The 19771-nt window shown below is 35.0% G+C and overlaps 1 long non-coding RNA gene across 2 annotated transcripts; it reads left to right on the top strand.

Moving 5' to 3' along the window:
* Nucleotides 1–13921: 13921 nt before the first annotated feature.
* Nucleotides 13922–18354, top strand: LOC122038873. Of its 2 annotated transcripts, none has more exons than XR_006127958.1 (4): nucleotides 13922–16410; nucleotides 16530–16689; nucleotides 16779–16876; nucleotides 18129–18354. It is a non-coding gene; the product is annotated as an uncharacterized LOC122038873 (long non-coding RNA). The 2 variants fall into 2 exon arrangements; XR_006127959.1 differs by having other exon boundaries at nucleotides 16779–17438.
* The last annotated feature ends 1417 nt before the right edge of the window (nucleotides 18355–19771 follow it).

Raw genomic sequence — 19771 nt, 5'->3', positions numbered from 1 at the left:
AATCAAGAGAAACAATTAAAGTGAATGAAATTGGCAAAAGAAAAGTATTTAATGAAGAAAGTGAGAAGATGAGAGTATTGGAGGAATATACTTGATGAGTTGACCATTTTGATGTGTAAAGAGATGAATACCATTTGTCGTTACCAATTCAAAAGATGAAGCTAACCTCTCCTTCAATTTGATGGCTAACATAGAATCTTGATACTCTATCTCCACATTTGATACTCTTTTGATTGCCACTGTTTTTTTTCCTGTTTTTAACACTTTAATTCCTGCACTAAACTCAAATAATCTCAATCAACTTATAAAGAAGAGTTCCCTTCCCCACACTTAAAACATTGGTCATCTCTGTCAATGGAACAAATCTCAGAATCAAACAAAACAATCAAAGATGCAAGGTTCTGTTATAATATGCCGCTACAGATTCCAGCATCAAGAATTGTGAGTCAAAGAAGATCAAAATTTCAGCTCCATGAAGTACCAATTCAAACTCCATGCACTTGCAACAAGCAGAATAGAACCTGCTGTCCTGTTAGCAACAGAATTCCAGCTCAAAATTCAGCAACTCAGAAATATATCTAGATTCAAGAATTCTAGGCAATTTCTTGCACCTTAAATCCAAACTTAAAATCATTCTCAAACAGATAAGAAACAAAAGTTGTCAAAAGAGAATTCCTGAATTTTAGAAACTTGCATATGCAGATTTTTGTCAGAAATCAAAGTTGTAACCTTAAGAAGTTCAGAAAAGTGCAGCTAGCCAATTCCAAAAATCAGCAACTTCTGCATTCTACAGTTCCAGTAAACTCAAGAAAATAATTCAAGTATCAGATGTAAAGAAATTTCAGATCTTCACAATTGCATCGAATCAATAACTCTTTTCCTTTCCTTCTCTTGTTTCAAACTTTTCTCTTCCTCCTTCTATTCCAACAGCACAAAATCAGAACCGACAATAGAACTGAGACTGATTTTGAATTCAAATTCATCATCCAATACAGTATTTTTCAGAATTTATTTCCTATTAGAATTAACTTAAACGTTTGGCACAAAGTTGTTTTGAAATAGAAATTGCTTTCGGCAGCAGAAACTAAGAGAAGTAATTCCAACTTGTATAATGGAGAGTTCAGTTTAACAAATGAATAAGAAATTAAAACATTCTACTGATTTCTTGCACTGCAGTGTAATTGATTCCAGGTTGTTGGAGCTCTTGAATTCCGACTCAAGTTATAAAGATTTCATATTACAAAATTCAGATCAGAAATGAGATTCCTGGATTCAATAGATGTATGAATTAGTAGACCAAATTCAGAAATCAGGCCAAAGTGGGTTTCTGAACCTTAGTTTCAGAATTTGAATTCAAAGAGATCTTAGTCGGCTTCATGAAAAGTTAAACTTGGAAGTAGACATCTTTTAGCACTGCATTAATAGCAATTGAATTCACCCTTATTCCTGATCAGAATTTGGGTTGAAAGGTTGGCACAACTAGCACATCTCCTGTATATTTTTCTCATTGCTGCAGTCACTTTATAACTTGAATTTCATCACTGTCTTCCTACATATTTGCTTCTACATCTAACAGCAGCCCTCAATTTACTGTCAATGGTCCTATTCTGGTATATACTCCTGTTTTGGTAACCAATGAAATTAGAATCTAGAAACCAGAATTCAGACATTCAACTTTCAGAATTATATCTCTTGCAGATTCTTAACAGACTAATCTGAGAATAAGCCCTCATTCCTACTCAAATGGATGTCAAGTCTTATATACTTTTGACCTATTTCCATCTGCAGCTGCATTTCCTTCTTGTGAGTTATTTCAGAGCTCAGTTAACTTCTCAATCAGGAGTTGTTTGACTGAAATTCCAGAAATATAGCTGATAGTTCCCTTGCTTATTAAGTATCCTTCATTAGAAGAAAAGTTTCTATCTTATCCCAGGTGCTAGGGATTCTACTTTCATCTCAAAACTTCTTCAACAACAACAGCTGCAAAGGAAAGAATAGAATTCAATAGCTTAGTTTGTTTCGATACATATTCTTTCTATCACTGTCCTCTTGCTCAAAAATTCCAGCAAAGCAATTATCATCAATTTTAAAGTTTCTTTACAGATTCGATCTTTACAAATTCAATTTTAAGGTCTCCATCAACATTATCAACAAAATCTTAAACCACACTAGGCCAAGAACAGTCTATGCTTCTATACAAACTTGTAAGATTTCTGAATTTTGGCACACCATTGATATAAAATCCTGCATTTTTGAATTTCCAGCTTTCACACCAATTCAATCTGAAATGTTCAACAAAAATTTGGCACACTAGAGACTTCAGTTGATACATTTAATTTCAGAAGTATAGTTGATGTAAATGATTTCAGATTTATCTGATTCAAAATTCAGTTTCAAAACCTCACTGTTGTGCTTCCATTTCCATATCATTCTATTGGCTATTTTATCTGAGAATATGAATCAGCAACACTTGTTTCAAACAAATCACATAAATTCTGAATTCAGGTTTAAATTCAAGCTTAAGAAATCCATGTATATCTGGCTCTAGAGATTCATATTCACAGGAACTCAAACTTTGAATTTGAACAAAACTTTTAACACCCTATTCGGATGGATCTCTTGGAATTTAAAGCTATTAAAAGTTCTTAGATATTTAGAAATCAATTTTAGGAAATATGGTTTTCAAACTCTACCTATGCAATTCTGTTTAAAGGCTTAGCTCCACACTTTTGTTCACTTATAGCAGCTTGATCATAGAATTCAATCTTGTTTTTGACCAGCAAATGGGTTGAAAAGTTGACACTAATTTCTTGAAACTTCAAATTCCTTGAGAACATAAAATAGCTTCACAAATATGCATTCATGATCTCAGTTCTGCAATTCTGTAAAATTCCAGCACTTCTATAGTTTGTTAACATGTCATAATTCTTCAGACTATTCTTTTCTTGCTTTTCTCTTGCACACTAACAGAAAACAATATCTTGGTTAAACTGTTCACACAACTCCTAACAACTACAACTTCAACAACAGAATCCAGGGATACAGTTTTAGAAATTTAATTCCAGTTTTGATTTATGGATGCCAGATTCCAGCTCCATACTTTGTTCTTTTATGAAGATAATCTGGTGAAATCCAATTTGTTTCATACTTCCTTTCCTTGGGCATATCTCTTACTGATCCTTGAACATTACAATTTTTGTTTTTAAACTTTAGGAATTTAATTCTGTTCTTGGCAAGTAAATTTCTGCATTTCAAGGATTGAGGAACCAGATTCATACATGAAAATATTTGATTTGTATCTTGTGTAGTTTAGCAATTGGATAAGTGTGGAGAATAACAATCTTTCTTACTTCTTGAACTTATCAATTTTCAGAGAGTTGTGCAAGAAATTTGGCACACAATAGTTTTAGGTCGATACATCATCCTTGACTTCCTTCTTGCAGGTTCCCATTTTTTTCAAAAATTCAACAGCTGGTAGACATTTGACACTCCTTTCTTTATTAGTTTGAATTCTGGACCTGACCTAATTGATGAACATCTGTTAATTCTTTTACATTGCAGATCATTATCTGGATCATGGATCTGTCACTGCATCCAAATCCATATCATTCTAACATACAAGTATAGCTCTGCCACTTCCTGCTTTTCTTCTCAGTTCTAAAATTCCCCAGTTTCAAAGAGTGGTAGATCTGTTTAGTGTGCAGAAACCACATTGTACCTCCCTCGCATCAACCAACAATACATTTGAAGATTCTTCTGCTAATGCATCTCATTCTCTTTTTCAATTTCTGAATTATCAGGGATACCACTTCTAGAAACATGATTAAGGTTAATGGAGTCTTGGTTTTTTTTAATTGAACCTTGTAGTAAAAAGTTTCAAAAATCTGATACAATGAGCCTATAGAAATCATGTCCAATTCTTGGCAAGCAGAATTTCTGCAATTCAGACTTCAGAGAATAAACTCAGCAGAAACTCTGAATTCCCAGCAACTTCAACTCCAGAACTGTACAAATAAAACAACCTTGGTGTCAACTCCCATCCTCCATTCAATTCTTTGAATTCCAATTGAAAAATTGCAAAACTTTTTCAATGACAGAAGCATCACTCAACATAGGACGTGTAGGAGCTCTACTTGGATTTAAAGATAAGAATCACAATTGATTAAACCCCTACATACAGTCCCACATCCAATTCTTCACAGATTGTTTCAGATTCAATCTTTATGATTTTTTTTTTCAGATTTTCAACTATTGAAACTTGAAGACCATTTGTCAATGAGGAATACAGATCTTTATTTGCATCGTTTACTGATCAGAGGGTTACAAGAAAAGCTTGGCACACAATTGATACTCTCTTGTCTGGCTTCTGCTTACTGCATTTTCGATGTCAACTTCCAAATGTTAATAGAGCTCCACAAATATTAAATCACCGCTTCTGAATTCCTGCAATGATCATATTCCACCTTGCTTTACTCCCTTCTTGAAAAACTTGAGAAATTCCTGATTTCAAATTTAAGTTGCTGTTGTTTTAACTCTTAGTTTCAGAAATGTAATTGCAGTTTCAAAAATCAAATTCAATGAGATTGCAGCTTTTAATTCATCAGAATTCAGCTTGCAAGGAAATTGTATTTGTCACAAGAGTATAGGACTGTAATAGATTCCTCACTGCCAGTTTCACATACTTGGAACAATTCTACAGTTTGATTCTCCATTTGTGCATCAATAACAACATTTCAGATATAAACTTTGCCATTCCAATAGATTCAGAAGTAACACTGATTGCTGAACAATTAAGGTTGCTTTTGGTAAACAACTTTAATAAGAATTGATACATAAACTTAGACAATTGTTTCTGAATCTGGAAATACAACAATACAACAATTTACAACCCTCAACAACCCTCTTACTTCTTAGGTGACCTCTCAACTATATTTTAGTTATTGGATAAACTCAGATCATGTCAACACATTAGGAAAAATCAGAACCCCAAAAGAAAAAAAGAGAGAAAAAAGAGTTTGTTCAATGTTGCACTTTGCAATCACTTAAAAAAAAGAATAATAAGGGATAAAAAATAGTTGTCATGAGTAGAAACTAATATGTTACCCCTTTGAGACTGAATTAAGTTATTGAGCAAACAACTGTTATGTTTCTCTTGATACTAAGTATTCCTTTAAGACCTTGTGTAGACTTTGAGTGGGATGTGTAGGTCCTGGTGAGGCTGGCTAGAGGGGGGGGGGGGGGGGGGGGGGGAATAGCCTGAAATAAAAATAATACCTTCTCGTTCTTTCAATTTAGATTTGTAGCACAATTATAATAAATTAATTAAACAACTAATAAAATAAAAGAGACGAAAGAATTACTTGATTACAACCTAGGTGGTTATTAATCCAAGGCAGATGAAAATACTATAAAGCCTCCTTCGTTGAAGGCGGAGAAGCCTCTTACACTCTTTGAACACTTAGAAATAAACTAGGAATTGATTACAAAAGTTGTTGATTAATTCCTAGCTTCAGGGGTCTTTTTATAGCTCCTGAAAAATTCTATCAGTGGGTGGAAAGCACCTTCAAGAGAGTTCAAGGCGCCTTCGAGTGGAAAACTTTATCCACCGAAGATAAGGTTTTATCTTCGGCTAACGGCTAGGGAAAGCACCTTCAACCGGCTGGAAGATGTCTTCGGCACTGTTCATGGAAGGCGTCTTCCAAGCCATTAAAGGCACCTTCCTTGCAGCAGATCAAGTCCTTAGTTGATATTTATCCTCGAACAGTTTTCTGCTTCAGCTTCTCGTCCCTCGGAAACACCACGCACTTTCTTCTTGTCCACCAGCGTACTCTTCCGTAGCACCTCATCCCTCAAACACACTGAACTCGTTGACTCTTTCTCACATCATCCTTCTTGCTAGCTATGTTTTTCTATTGACTTCTCGTACTCCTAGGTTATCGCACACTTAGACACAAGGGTCAAACACAACAGGACCTAACTTGATTTACTTGATCACACCAAAACTATCACGGGGTACTTACAATCTCTCTCTTTTTGATGTAAGCAACACAAGTTAAGTTAGGGAATAACAAACATAGTTAAATAATTTTAAGTATTTAAAAATACAAATTAGAATAATTAATATGAAAAATGATACCTCCCCTTAGACTTAATTTATAAATCTCCCCTTTGATCACATTAAAAATAAGGGTAAAGATTCTAAGGGAAACACAAATTATGACTAACATTTAGAAAAATTTTAAACTAAAAAATTCTTGCATCCATTTCTTAATATGTAAAATAGAAGTTATATCTTTAGCAAAATTAAATTTTTGAAGATTGACTTTTTGAGAATTTTTAGTATTAAAAATTAATATTTTTGTAAAAAATTTATAGAAAATTCAATAGCATTCAAAAAAAAATTAAAATATTTACTTTGATAGAAAACATGATATTTTATCACAAAAAAAATATAAAATTTTCAAAAATAACTCTGCAAAAATAATTTTAAATTTAAAGATATGATTTTTGTTGAGAAATTGATAAGAAATAATATATCGATCAAACATTTTCAAAATTTTTCTTATAGATAGCTAATAAAATCCTTTTACATAAAAAATTAATATTTAATTAATTTCAAATAACACGCATATAAAATAATTTATTTAAAAATTTTGACAAATTTAAACAAGCAAAAAAATATTAAAGCAAATTAAAATTAAAACATGTATAAAGATTTTAATCTAAGTATGATTTTGAAACCCAATATAGGTTCCTTTCTATTGGATTAATCAGACATATATAGGAATAAATTTTTATGATAATTTTTTAATTTAGCCCTTATGATATCTAAAAAGTCAATTTAGTCCTCGATAATTTCTAAAATTTAAAATAGCGAAATTTGAACATGCAGAATTCTTCAAATTTTCTATTTGTTCTATCAATTTTTCATTTTCAATTTTTATTTTATCAAAATCTTCTAATAGACAAGATTTTGCTAAAGTTCCTTTTAGTTCTATGTTATCCTTTAATAATTTTTATTTTCATTTTTTAATTGACAAAAATTCTTAGACAACATTTTAATAAACTTGTGTAACTTGTCAGGAGGTAGATATCATAGTTGACTTATCTTGTGAATCTCATAATCTAATGCTCCTCCTGTAGTGCTGTTTCTTTCTAATGTTGCTTTTCCTTCATCGATGCTTTCGATGCTCATTTCGAATGAGCTTGCTTCGTCATCTTCTTGATGGTTTGCCATCAACGCAAGTTTGTCATAGGCTTTAATATCTGACTTTGATGATGATATTTTGTTCCATGTCACCTTTAGGTTTTTGTGCTTTATCTGGGGCAGTCGTTTGTCCTTATCCTTGTCATTGTTCTTCAATTTTGGCCAATTATCTTTGAGGTGCTCTTCTTCATTGCAGTGATAGCATCTCACTTTCTTTTTTATTCTTTTCTTGGCCTGCACTTCATTGAATTTATTAAATCTATTTTTTTAAAAAAATCTTACAATAAATATCATTTCATCATCATCAAGGGATGTTTTGAAATCCAGTTCGTCCATTTTTTTCTTTAAGGTAATGTTCTAATTCGGCTCCTTTAGTTCTACACATCTAGATTCATGAATTTTAAAGTTAGAAAACAGTTCCTCTAGATTACTTACCTCTAGGTCATTAGAGATGTAGCATGCATCTACTAAGGCTGATCATTCTGGTGTTCTTGGAAAAGCATTAAGCGCATACCTTAGCGATCTCGGTTGGTCACCTTTTCTCTGAGATTCGAGAAGTCGGTGTTTAGCTCCTTTAGCCTAACGTGCAGTTGAGGGACTATTACACCTTCCTTCAGTTGAAGATTTGTCAGTTGGTTCCAAAGTATATCTCTTCTTGCGAGCTTGGCTTCAGAGGATCCTTCATGAAGCTTGATAACCATGATTTTGCTACAATATTGTGATTCATAATGCATGCTTTTAATGATCTTTTCATAGGTTAAACTCATATTTACATCACATTTCATAAATTATATTTGATCTTGAACTTAATTATAAATTAGCTTATAATCATGGTATTTGATGCTAATATTTGATTATTATTTTGTAGGCATCAAAGGGCAAGGACTCAATCAGATCAGATTTGGGTTCAAATCTAGGGCTAATTGAAGAGATGAAGCTCTGAAGTAATATGGACCATTCATTCAAGATTAAGATAGATCTGAGTCATCCGTCAAGGATCTAGTCCATCCAAACCAAGAGGAAGTAGATCACAACCATCTATCAACATCCATATCTTTTGATCCAGATCTGAAATAATCTTACCGTAGATCAAGACCCGAAACATTCTAGACCGTCAGATCATATATGAGAAGTGATTTAAATTGCGTGAGAAGCTACAGTGTTCGCTGAGCTCGGGCGATATTTCTTCCTCGCAACATTTCACTACTGTTCACCTTCGTCCCTGTAGTTCCCATCCGCAATCCAGATCTGATGTTGAATTCATTCATCAACGACGAGCTTCGAACCATCCGGCATCCGGTGATCAAGGATCAGGGCGTGAATTGAGGGCGTTCTCCGATCCGCGACTTTGAGTTCCGCGAGTGCCATTCCATGCACAAATTTGAGGGCATTCCTCGATCTGATGCTGTTATCATCCTACTAGAGTATTTGCGGAGTTTTCCTAGTTATTCCGAGCTCATTTCATCTTCATTTCCAACCGCAACTTTGGAATTGATCCGAACGAGCGATTCCGGTTTCAATTATTTGTTCTTCAAATGATGGTGAATTTAGGTGATTACGAGCTTGAAGGGGCGTTCTCCGAGAGCTATAAACAACGCCTGAATAAGCTAGGAGTTCAGATCTTCGCTACTGATTGCTCGAAGGGCGTCCCAGAAGCATCTCTGTGTTTAGGCAGAGAGGAGGAGTTTGATTTTAGGTTTGGTTGTGGAACGTGTTTTGTTTATCTTTATCTTTGAATTGATCATGAACTTGCTCAGATCTCATGATCTGATAGTTTAGATTGCAATTTACTTTCTATTTTGAATTTCCTAGTTCGGTTTTTATAAGTTAATGCTTAGTTCTAATTCTTGAATTTAGAAAACTCATGCTCTATACAATTTCTCTTTGTGACTGTGATCGAGTTTAGTTGATGAATGAATTATTTGAGCTTTTCATTATCTACCTCTATTAAACATTGTTGATTATGGTTGTGAATTGAAGATTTGGTGATTGATTTTCTTGATTCAATGATGCATTTAAATCTGAACTTAATTGTTGTTAAGTTGATGAGTTGAAAGTGTATAATGTTTAGATGATATCAACCTTTCTTTGATTTTATATTTGATTGTATTAGTGCACTATTGAGAATTGGATGAATTCAATTTGAAATGTGAATCAAGTGGAAATGCCTAATTAACCTTGATGACAAAGAATTTAATTTGAATCGAACCTAGAACGCTCACACACTATTTAGTTAACTTGGACAAATACGACTTGGGATTCCTTACTACAACTCTTAACTTTATTTTCATTGAGTTTTAATCTTTATTAATTTTGAAGTGTCACGTGACATATAAAAATGGCAACATCAAAGCTCCATGAATTTTTTTCTAGAGATCTTTTATATACTTGTAGACTTCGATCCCGTTGACCTCTTGTGCTAACTTAGTAGATGGAATTCTTCTTTTTCGTTAACCACAAATTCAACTTGTTCCTTCTTTATCCAGTTTCCCTCTTTCTTTAGATTGCCATTGCTATCAGTAGATAGTACAAAACCATTTTTCAAAATTAGAAAAATATCAAAATATGTTTTAAAGTATATCTCCATTTTCTTCTTCCAATGGGCGAAGTCTCCCTCGAACTTAGGTGGGTGGATACTTATTCTGGTCATCATCTTTTGTGCTTCGGTCGACATTTAGTTCTTCTAAAATGGTTGGGTTCTGATACCAATTGTAAGTCTGGTGTTAGAGGGGGTGAATAGCCTGAAATAAAAATAGCTCCCTTCTCGTTCTTTCAACTTATTTAAGTAACACAATTATAATAAATTAATTGAACAACTAATAAAATAAAAGAGACGAAAATATTACTTAGTCACAACCTAGGTAGTTATTGTTGGAACCCAAGGTTATTTTTGGAGTGATCAACTAAGTTAGGTTAGGTCCTGTTATGTTTTGATCCATGTGTCTAAATGTGTAGGAGCTTAGGAGTACAGGAAGTCGAGTAGAAGATGCGACTAGCGAGAAAGACGGCACGGGAGAGAGTCGACGGGCTCGATACGTCTGAGGGACGAGATGTTGCGGAAGAGTACACTGGTGGATGAGAAGGACGTACGTGACGTTCAAGGGATAAGAAGCCGGAGGAAAATCTGCTCGAGGGGAAGGCCAGAAATTGGGTTCGAGTAAGCCCTATTTTGGTTGGCCACAATCACCCAAGCGATCAGAGCAGCAGAAGAGTGTATGGAGACTATACTTGCTGCTAGAGATGCCTTCAAAAGACATTGAAGGTGCCTCTGAGGCGCGCCTGCGGCTCTGCCACCTTTAGGCGGAAGGCACCCTCCATAATCATGGAGGGCACCCTCCATAAGCATAGAAGGGTTTGCAGTAGATAAAGCTTTATCCACTGCACCTCGCTGGAGGCGCCCTCAAACTACGGATAAGATTTTTCAAGGGCTATAAAAAGATCTCTGGACCTAGGAAAGATGTAACAACTTCAGTATTCAGTTTCCTAGTTATTTTTGAGCTTTCACTGTGTGTAAAAGGCTTCTCCACCTTCAGGGAAATGAGATTCTTAGTGAGCTTTCATCTACCTTAGATTAACAACTATCTAGGTTGTAACCGAGTAAATAGTGACCTTTTATTCATTTCTTTTAAGTTGTTAATTCTATTTTAATTGCTTTATTAATCTGAGTTGAAAGTCGAGAAAGATATTTTGTTTTAGTGTTTCAGGCAACTCAACCCTCTCTAGCCGACCTACCCGAGCCAACAAGTGGTATCAGAGCCTAACAGCTTCAGGAGGACTAACTGCCGAATGAAGCACATGAGATGGTCAGATCAAGCATTCACCTACTAAAGTTCAAGGGGAATTTCCCCAACTAGAAACAGAAGATGGAGGTATTTTTCAAAACTGATTTCAATTTGTTTTTAATAATGGAGTTTGATTTTATAGCACCCATAAGTAAAGAAAAATACCACTAGACCAAAAAGGAGTAGGCTGATTTCATGGCAAACGACAAAGCAGAGTTCCATCTGCTAAGCGTTCTACTGCCACAAGAAGTCAATTGGATCGGAGCCTACGAGTCTGTGAAGGAGCTCTGGGAGAAGTTCCTGGAACTACATGAAGGAACCTCAGAAACGAAACTCGCAAGATGGGATCTGCTCAGAAACCATGTCAGCAACATCAAACTAGAACAAGGCGAAACTGTTGCATACCTTCATTCAAGGATCAAGGAGCTCATCACTAGACTCACGAATCTTGGAAAAAAGGTAAGTAACCGAGATTCACTAAGGTACGCGCTTAACGCATTCCCTAGAAATACTGAATGGGCATCATTAGTAGATGCTTATTACATATCTAAGGATTTAGATTCAACTACTTTAGAAGAATTATTTTCTACTTTTGAAGTCCATGAAATGAGATGTATAGATCCGAAGAAGGAGTCAAAGCACAACATTGCCTTTAAGGCAATGATGAACGTACAAGATTCAGAATCCTCTCTTGATGATAATGAAATGGTAATGATGGTAAGACAATTTAAAAAGTTATTTAAATCTAGAAAATCTAACCATCTGCAAGGTAGAAAAAGAAGAACAATCAGATGCTACCACTGTAATGAAGAAGGGCATGTAAAAGACAACTGCCCTAAATTGAAGAACAAGGACAAAGGCAAGGAGAAGAAGCCCGTCCAAACAAACAAATACAAGACCCTTAAGGTGACGTGGGATGAAACATCGTCTGAATTAGAGGTCGAAGCCTTTTCCGGACTTGCATTGATGGCAAGTCATCAAGAAGACAAACACGAAGCAAGCTTGTTCGAAATGAGCATCGAGAGCATCGATGAAGGGGGAGTTACATTAAAAGAAAGCAGCAGTTCAGGGGGAGCTACGGATGACGGGATCGACAAGGTAAGCCAGGTACGATCTCTTCCACCTGATAAGTTATTCAAATTTATTAAATTCCTATCAAAAAACTATTGCAAGTTAGAAAAAGAAAATATAGATTTGAAAATACAGTTACCCAAAGCATGTCTACTAGAATTATGTGATAATTTGAAAATAGAAAATGACAAATTGAAAACAAAAATAGAATATCTAAAAAATTATGCATGCTCATATAATAAAAATATTAGGAAATATAATAATTTAAACTGGTATTTTAATTACCATAAGGGGTAAATTAGAAAAATTTCTCAGAAAAATATTCTTAAAAGATTTTTAATTTTTATTAGCCCAGTTGGAAGGAATCTATATTGGGTTCCAAAATCTTTTATAAATTAAGCTTTAATTAGACTCAAGGCTTTTAGTGAGAAAATTAAATATTTAATTTCCTTAAAAGACTTTGTCTAGAAAGTGGTTGTTGCTCCAATAACCAAGAAGGTCTAGTGCCTCACTACAGCCTGGAAGCTAATTAATGAAATAAAGTATTTAATTGACTAACTGTTAAATATTTAGAAATGAATTAAAATGATTTTTTCAGTTAGAAGTTTTTTAATGGTTAAAAGAAACCTAATTTTAATGTGAACAAAAGGGGGAGTAGGGAAGAAAAAGTTTGACTTAACTTACAAATTTCTCTTTTACTTGCAAGTCTCAATTAGAAAATTAAGTTTTTTTTGTTAAAACTTATTTTTTTTACCCTTGGATTTTTTTGGTACTCCATTTTTTTTATGTGATCAAAGGGGAAGAAGGGAGATTAAGTCTAGGGGGAGATAGTAGTTCAATTTAAATTTGAAAATATTTTTATACTTTATTGCATAATTACATTAGTAGTTCAATTCAAACTTTAAACTTGAATTTGAAAATAATTTTACACTTTACTGCATAATTACACTTTTATTATCTTTACTTTATGATTGGTTTACTCTAACTTAACTTGGCTTGCTCACATAAAAAAAAAAGGAAGATTGTTGAAATCTCAAAGTTATTTTTGGTGTGATCAACCAAGTTAGGTTAGGTCCTATTATATTTTGATTCCTGTGTCTAAGTGTACAAAAGCTTAAGAGCACAGGAAGTTGAGTGGAAGATGCGACTAGCGAGAAGGACGACATGAGAGAGAGCCGACGGATTCGGTTCGTCCGAGGGACAAGATGCTGCGAAAGAGTACACCGGTGGACGAGAAGAATGTGCATGACGTTCGAGGGATGAGAAGCTGGAGGGAAGCCTACACGAGGGGAAGGCCGAAAATTGGATTCGGGTGAGCCCTATTTCAGTTGGCCGCAATCACCTAGGCGATCGGAGCAACAGAAGAGTGTATGGAGACTATACTTGTTGCTAGAGGCGCCTTCAAAGACATTGAAGGTGCCTCAGAGGTGCGCCCGCGCCTCTGCCACCTTTAGGCAAAAGGCACCCTCCATAAGCATGGAAGGCGCTGATAACTAACATTTTTTATATGTTATTTTGGCTCTTGGTCTTGATATTTTTATCCTTTCATATGCTTAATTACATATTTATATCATGTTTTACGAGTTGAGATTTAATTGGAGCATTGATCTAATTTTTCCTATATTTTCTGATATTTTATCTAAAATATGCATCTTGTTTTGTAGGGAAGAAATCTAGACCATTGATCAAGATCAAATAATCAAGGGTTCATTCAAAAAGTGGAGCTCCAATTCGAACCCAATTCAAAAGCTCATTTTTTTTAAGCCCAATTCCAATTCAAACCCAATTTCACTTCTCTTATAAAATTCGGATCCAATTTTAATGAACCCAATAATCCAAAATCCGGATCCGACCCATTCCTTACCTTTTCTCACGCGGACAACAGGTCTTCGGGGATCTGGATCTCGCGCGGCTTCTCCTAGAGCTAGGGCACGGAAACCTTCTCCACGCTCTCAACCTCACGGCCGGCGGCTCACCCTCACCTCACAACCGCCGGCCGGACTTCCTTCACCATCCTCTCCATCATCCCGCGGCCAACCCTTTTCAACTTCTCCTGCTCAGATCCAAGCGGCGACGACAGCAGTCTTCACCTCACCGGAGAGGGTTTCTCCGGTGTGACCTCCATCTTCCGTCTTCCTTCCGAAGCTTCTACCAACTGAGGTTCAGGCGGCAGAGCAAGAAGAAGCGGCAGTTCATCCAACCTCATAGCACCTCACCTCCTTCATTTCGGCGCCATTGATTCTTCCGGCCATCCCTGCCCTTTTCAAAGCAGCTCTTCATCCGGTTCAGATCTGGACAGTAGCAGATCCTTTCCACAGCAGATCTTCTTCCGGACAGCAGCTTTTCTTCTAGCAGCAGCCCTTCAAGTTCGAGCATCCTTCATCCAGAGTAGAGCTCTTCTTCAAGCTTCAACAGAAACTTATTTTTTCAGCCGTTCTTCAAGCTACCAACAGCCATGAATTGCATTTCTTCACTGTGTTGATTGGGTTAATATTTGATTGTTTGCAATAGTTCTTTATGTGGGTTGATCTTTATTGATAGATGATTGTATTCATTGGGTTTCTCATGTTTTAGATTTCTTGCATTAGGCTTAAAGCAAATGTTGTCTTTGATGTGTTTGATGAAATGTCCCAAACACTTTAATAGCTTTATTAATGCATTTTAGTTCCTTAATTTCTTTCAATACTTGTTTGGTTAAATGTTAGTGAAAGTTGTCCTTTGATTGAATGCAATTAGGACTAGATTTCTTTAATGCTCTAGATTACGTTCTATGCTTAATTTCTTTAGTTACTTACTTTATGTTGTCTTTAATTTCCTTTCAATCATAGTTTAAGTTAGACTAGGTTTTCTTATTTGCATCGTCTTTCATTTACTAGGTTAGGTTTATTTAATGCTTTGCTATTTTATTTCTTAGATTAATTCTATTGTTAGTGAGATCGTAGTGATATCATTATTAATGGATAGATAGGATGTCTTTCATTAATTAGGATTAGATTTCATACTTGCTTTGCTCTTTTGTTCCTTAGGTTTAATTTCATATTTGTTTTGTTATTTCATATCGTAGTTCAAAATTCAAAACTCAACCACTCCATTTTCATGTTAAAAATTCAATGCAATAATCAATCCTAATTTTGTTATTTACCGTTACATTCTTTGGGAGACGACCCGAGTCATCTCTATACTACTTTAGTGTAGAGGGGTTCGGTAATTTTAATTGTAATTTGATAAGCTCCCGTAGCACGACACTCACGCCAAAATTTGATGTCAGCTCGAGTGTCGTGCTACGGGAGCTTATCAAATTACAATTAAAGTTACCGAACCCCTCTACACTAAAGTAGTATAGAGATGACTTGGGTCGTCTCCCAAAGAATGTAACGGTAAATGACAAAATTAGGATTGATTATTGCATTGAATTTTTAATATGAAAATGGAGGGGTTGGGTTTTGAATTTTGAACTACGATATGAAATAACAAAACAAATATGAAATTAAACCTAAGGAACAAAAGAGCAAAGCAAGTATGAAATCTAATCCTAATTAATGAAAGACATCCTATCTATCCATTAATAATGATATCATAACGCATTGTCACTCTACGCTACGATCTCACCAATAATAGAATTAATCTAAGAAATAAAATAGCAAAGCATTAAATAAACCTAACCTAGTAAATGAAAGACGTTGCAAATAAGAAAACCTAATCTAACTTAAACTATGATTGCAAGAAAATTAAAGACAACATAAAGTAAGTAACTAAAGAAATTAAGCATATAACGTAATCTAGAGCATTAAAGAAATCTAGTCCTAATTGCATTCAATCAAAGGACAACTTTCATTAACATTTAACCAAACAAGCATTGAAAGAAATTAAGGAACTAAAATGCATTAATAAAGCTATCGAAGTGTTTGGGGCATTTCATCGAACACATCAAAGACAACATTTGCTTTAAGCATAATGCAAGAAATCTAAAACATGAGAAACCCAATGAATACAATCATCTATCAATAAAGATCAACTCACATAAAGAACTATTGCAAACAACCAAATATTAACCCAATCAACACAGTGAAGGAATGAATCCAAATGCACTTCGTGGTTGTTGGAAGCTTGAAGAACGACTGAAAAAATAAGTTTCTGTTGAAGCTTGAAGAAGTTGTAGCTGAATTCCAGAAATCAGAATTCAATCTTGATGAATTTGATGGCGTTAGAACATAAGCTGAAACCTTGAATTTATCTGCTGAAATTGTTGGAAACTTGAAACTGAATGAAAACCACAAAAAAAAAAAAAATTAGAAACAGAACAAGGAAAGGAAGAGATGCTGAAGTGTTTAGAACAGACCATGGAATGAGGTATTGTAATGGTTTAAGCATGGATTCTTTCAATATGATTGCATTACATTTATCTTGTCAGCAATAACTTAGAGCTCCTGTTGAACCAGTATTGAGTTTATCATCTCTTGCTGCTGTAGTTCTGGAATTGTTTAGCTAGAGTTTCCTTGAAGTCTAATTTTGAGACTGAAATCAGAATACAGAATTCTTCAGATGCAGTTGCTGCAGGAGCTTAATTGGTGTTCTATCAATGCAATAGGAATGTATTTCTCAAGCAAATTAGAATGGAGTGTTACCAGTGTAAGAGATCAGATCTGTAGACTTTTAAAAATCTGAATTCTGAAATTATGGTTTCATGTTGTTGCTGTTTTCTGATATTTATTCTGAAGGTTGTGGCTGATTCAAGTTGAATGAAAATTTCAAGTCTATAGAAGAAAGTGATAATCTGAACTTGAAGTGAAATCAGAACTTGAAGCTTGCAATTGAGGTACCAATTAGTACATGTGTGTGCCAAATTCTTGATGGAGTTTTCTGATGGGGGTGAAGATCTGAGTTTTGAAATTGATTTTGATGCAAATATTTGTGCCAATTCTTGAATTTCAAGTCTGATTTGAATTCTAAAACATGGTTTGAATTTGATTGATGAACATTACTGAAGGTTAAATGATGATTGGAATTGCAGCCATTACTTGAATTTCAGATTTTGAAACTGCATTACTTCACTGCATTGCTAGCTATTTTAAGAAATTCAATCCAGAAAGTCAGAAATAGTGATAAAATGAGCTTCAAGTCATTGGATACATGATATGTTTCATTGTCTGAGACGGCCAATAGTTTAAGTATGGGGAAGGGTGTTGGATATCCAACATGTGAGATTATTTTTGAGCTTCCAAATGTTGGAATTTTGGTGGAAAAACAGTGGAAAAAAATTTGAAGAAAAAAATGACACATTCAAGAGAGTATCAAGTGGAAGATAGAGTATAAAATTTTATGTTTGCCATCAAATTGAAGGGGATTAGCTTGGTCTTTTGAATTGTCAGAAACAAATGGTATTCATCTCTTTTTACAACAAATTGGTTAACTCATCAAGTATATTCCTCCAATACTCTTACTTCCCATATTTTTCATTAATGTCTTTTCTTTTGTCATTTCATCCAGTTAAATTGCTCTTTTTGATTCCATTTTAAATTTTTAATGATAAAATCCTTTTGATTCATGTATGATATGTTTATAGTGGTGGAGAATTAGACACTAAGCAAGCTTATGGTAGTGAAATGTTGTGAATTGCATTGAGTGAGCTCCACTAATACATATTTTGATTGTGAGAGTTAAATTAGGTCAATACCTTGTGAGATTGCATCTTGCTTAATTTTTCAATTGAATTGAAACTACCGTACCTACTGATTATTGTTTGAATTGTATTCATGATTTCTTGTGATCTTTAGATGGTCTTAGTTAAATTCTTTTTACTATCTTCTAGGTATTGTTAGGATATTTTTTGTGGAGATGATTTTTAGTTTTCTTTACTTGCACGGGACGTTCAAGACTAAGTGTGGGGGATTTGATAACCATGATTTTACTGTATTATTTTGATTCATATATGCATGGTTTGATATTGATTTCATAGGTTTAAATCATTGTTACATCACATTTTTGTGCATTGTCTTATTCTTTGACTTAATTGTAAATTATTGTATTTTTGTGTTATTTGATGATAATATTTGATTCTTATTTTATAGGTATCAAAGGATCTTGGATTTGGATCTATTTGGACCAAATTTGTGCTCGAATCGGAGTTGAAATGAGAAGAACAAACCTTGGAGTTATTTAGACCGCTCATCTACAATCAAGCAGATCTGAGTCATCCATTGAAGATCTGGCCTATCCAACCTAATGAGGAGATCTCAGCCATGATGAAGATCCAGAGGTTTTGATTCAGATCTGAGTTCATACAGCCATTGATCAAGCCCGAATTAATATGGACCGTTCATCAAAGATTGGGCAGATTTGAACCATCCAGTGAAGATCTGGTCGATCCGACCTAAGGGAGAGTAGATCCAAATCCTAGATCAAGATCAGTACCTTCGGATCGGATTTTAGGCGACTTTCCACCGTTGATTTAGCTCCGAAGCATCTCAGCCTCCGTTCAGATCTGGATCTGATTCAAAACAGAGAAGCTACAGTGCTTTCTCTTCGTCGATCCTCCACAGCGCGCTGTTCTTCGTCCCGACGCACGTCTTCTTCTGGATTTCGGCCCCTTTCCTTCTCCAATCAATCCTCGTGCTTCGACATCAGTGAGAGACCTTCACGGAAGCTTCATTCCGGTCATCTGGAGCGATCGGAGGGTGTTCTCTTCGGCGAATTCTGCATTTCTGAGTTTCTCTGTTCACCTCAGATTTGGAGGTGTTCCTCCAATATGAGACTCCGATTCCCATTAGTGACGCTTGGAGGTGGTCCGCCGACGTTATTCAGCTCCATCCGACGATCATCCGCAATCCACAGTGCTCATCCCGATCCAGAGTTTCAGATTCACAGATTTCCAGATTTCCGGCCATATCTTAGGTTTCGGGTTGTTCTAGCTCGCCGGAGGTGGTCCGCCGACGTTGTTGAGCATACCTCGAGCTGATACGCTGTAGAGATTCTCCGGTGAGGTCCGGAGTTGGGTGTTCTCGACTTCGGCACTCTTGTGTGACGGCAAGAGTGTGAAGATTGTTGGATTGATTGTGAGAATGGATTGATGTACCTTTTTACTTCATTTTGTTACTGTTTTGTAGCTTGGAATAGATTTCTTGATGTTTATTAAGTTGTTTTAGCAAGTAATCTAGCATTTCTTTCCTTGTTGAAGTTTAGTTTGTGTTTAATTTGTGCTTGATTAATTGTTAAGTGGATAGGTTTAAATTAGGGTTTTAATTGGTACTTTAGATTAGGTTTTTTTGATGTCTTGCTATTTAATTCTATTCTTAAGATTAGATTTAATTGTGTCTCGTAATTTCATATTTAGTTTAAGTGTGTTGATGGTTTGATTATGACATAGTGTGACAATGCGTTATGATTTGATCATTAGCATCTAGTTAGGTTTCACTATTGATTTAGATTAATTTCTTATTCACTGTGCTTTACTTTTGTTAGATTTAGATTCAAGCTTAAACCCTCATTTAAATATTAAAAACCCCAAAAATAGGAATAAAATACGATCCTAAGATTACATCCTACTGTTTGTTCTTCGAGAGATCGATCCTGGGCTCGTTACTACAATGTTATTGCAAAATTAAGGGGTTCAGTGGACATACATTTGTTAATTTGATTTACGAGTGTGCACAGGAAGTTGAGTGGAAGATAGGACTAGCGAGAAGGACAGCATGAGAGAGAGAGCCGACGGGCT

The sequence above is a fragment of the Zingiber officinale genome, chromosome 1A (assembly GCF_018446385.1).
Source record: "Zingiber officinale cultivar Zhangliang chromosome 1A, Zo_v1.1, whole genome shotgun sequence".
In the NCBI taxonomy this organism is placed as follows: domain Eukaryota; kingdom Viridiplantae; phylum Streptophyta; class Magnoliopsida; order Zingiberales; family Zingiberaceae; genus Zingiber; species Zingiber officinale.
Note: the sequence above shows the minus strand (reverse complement) of the source record. Positions and strands in the feature narration are given on the sequence as shown.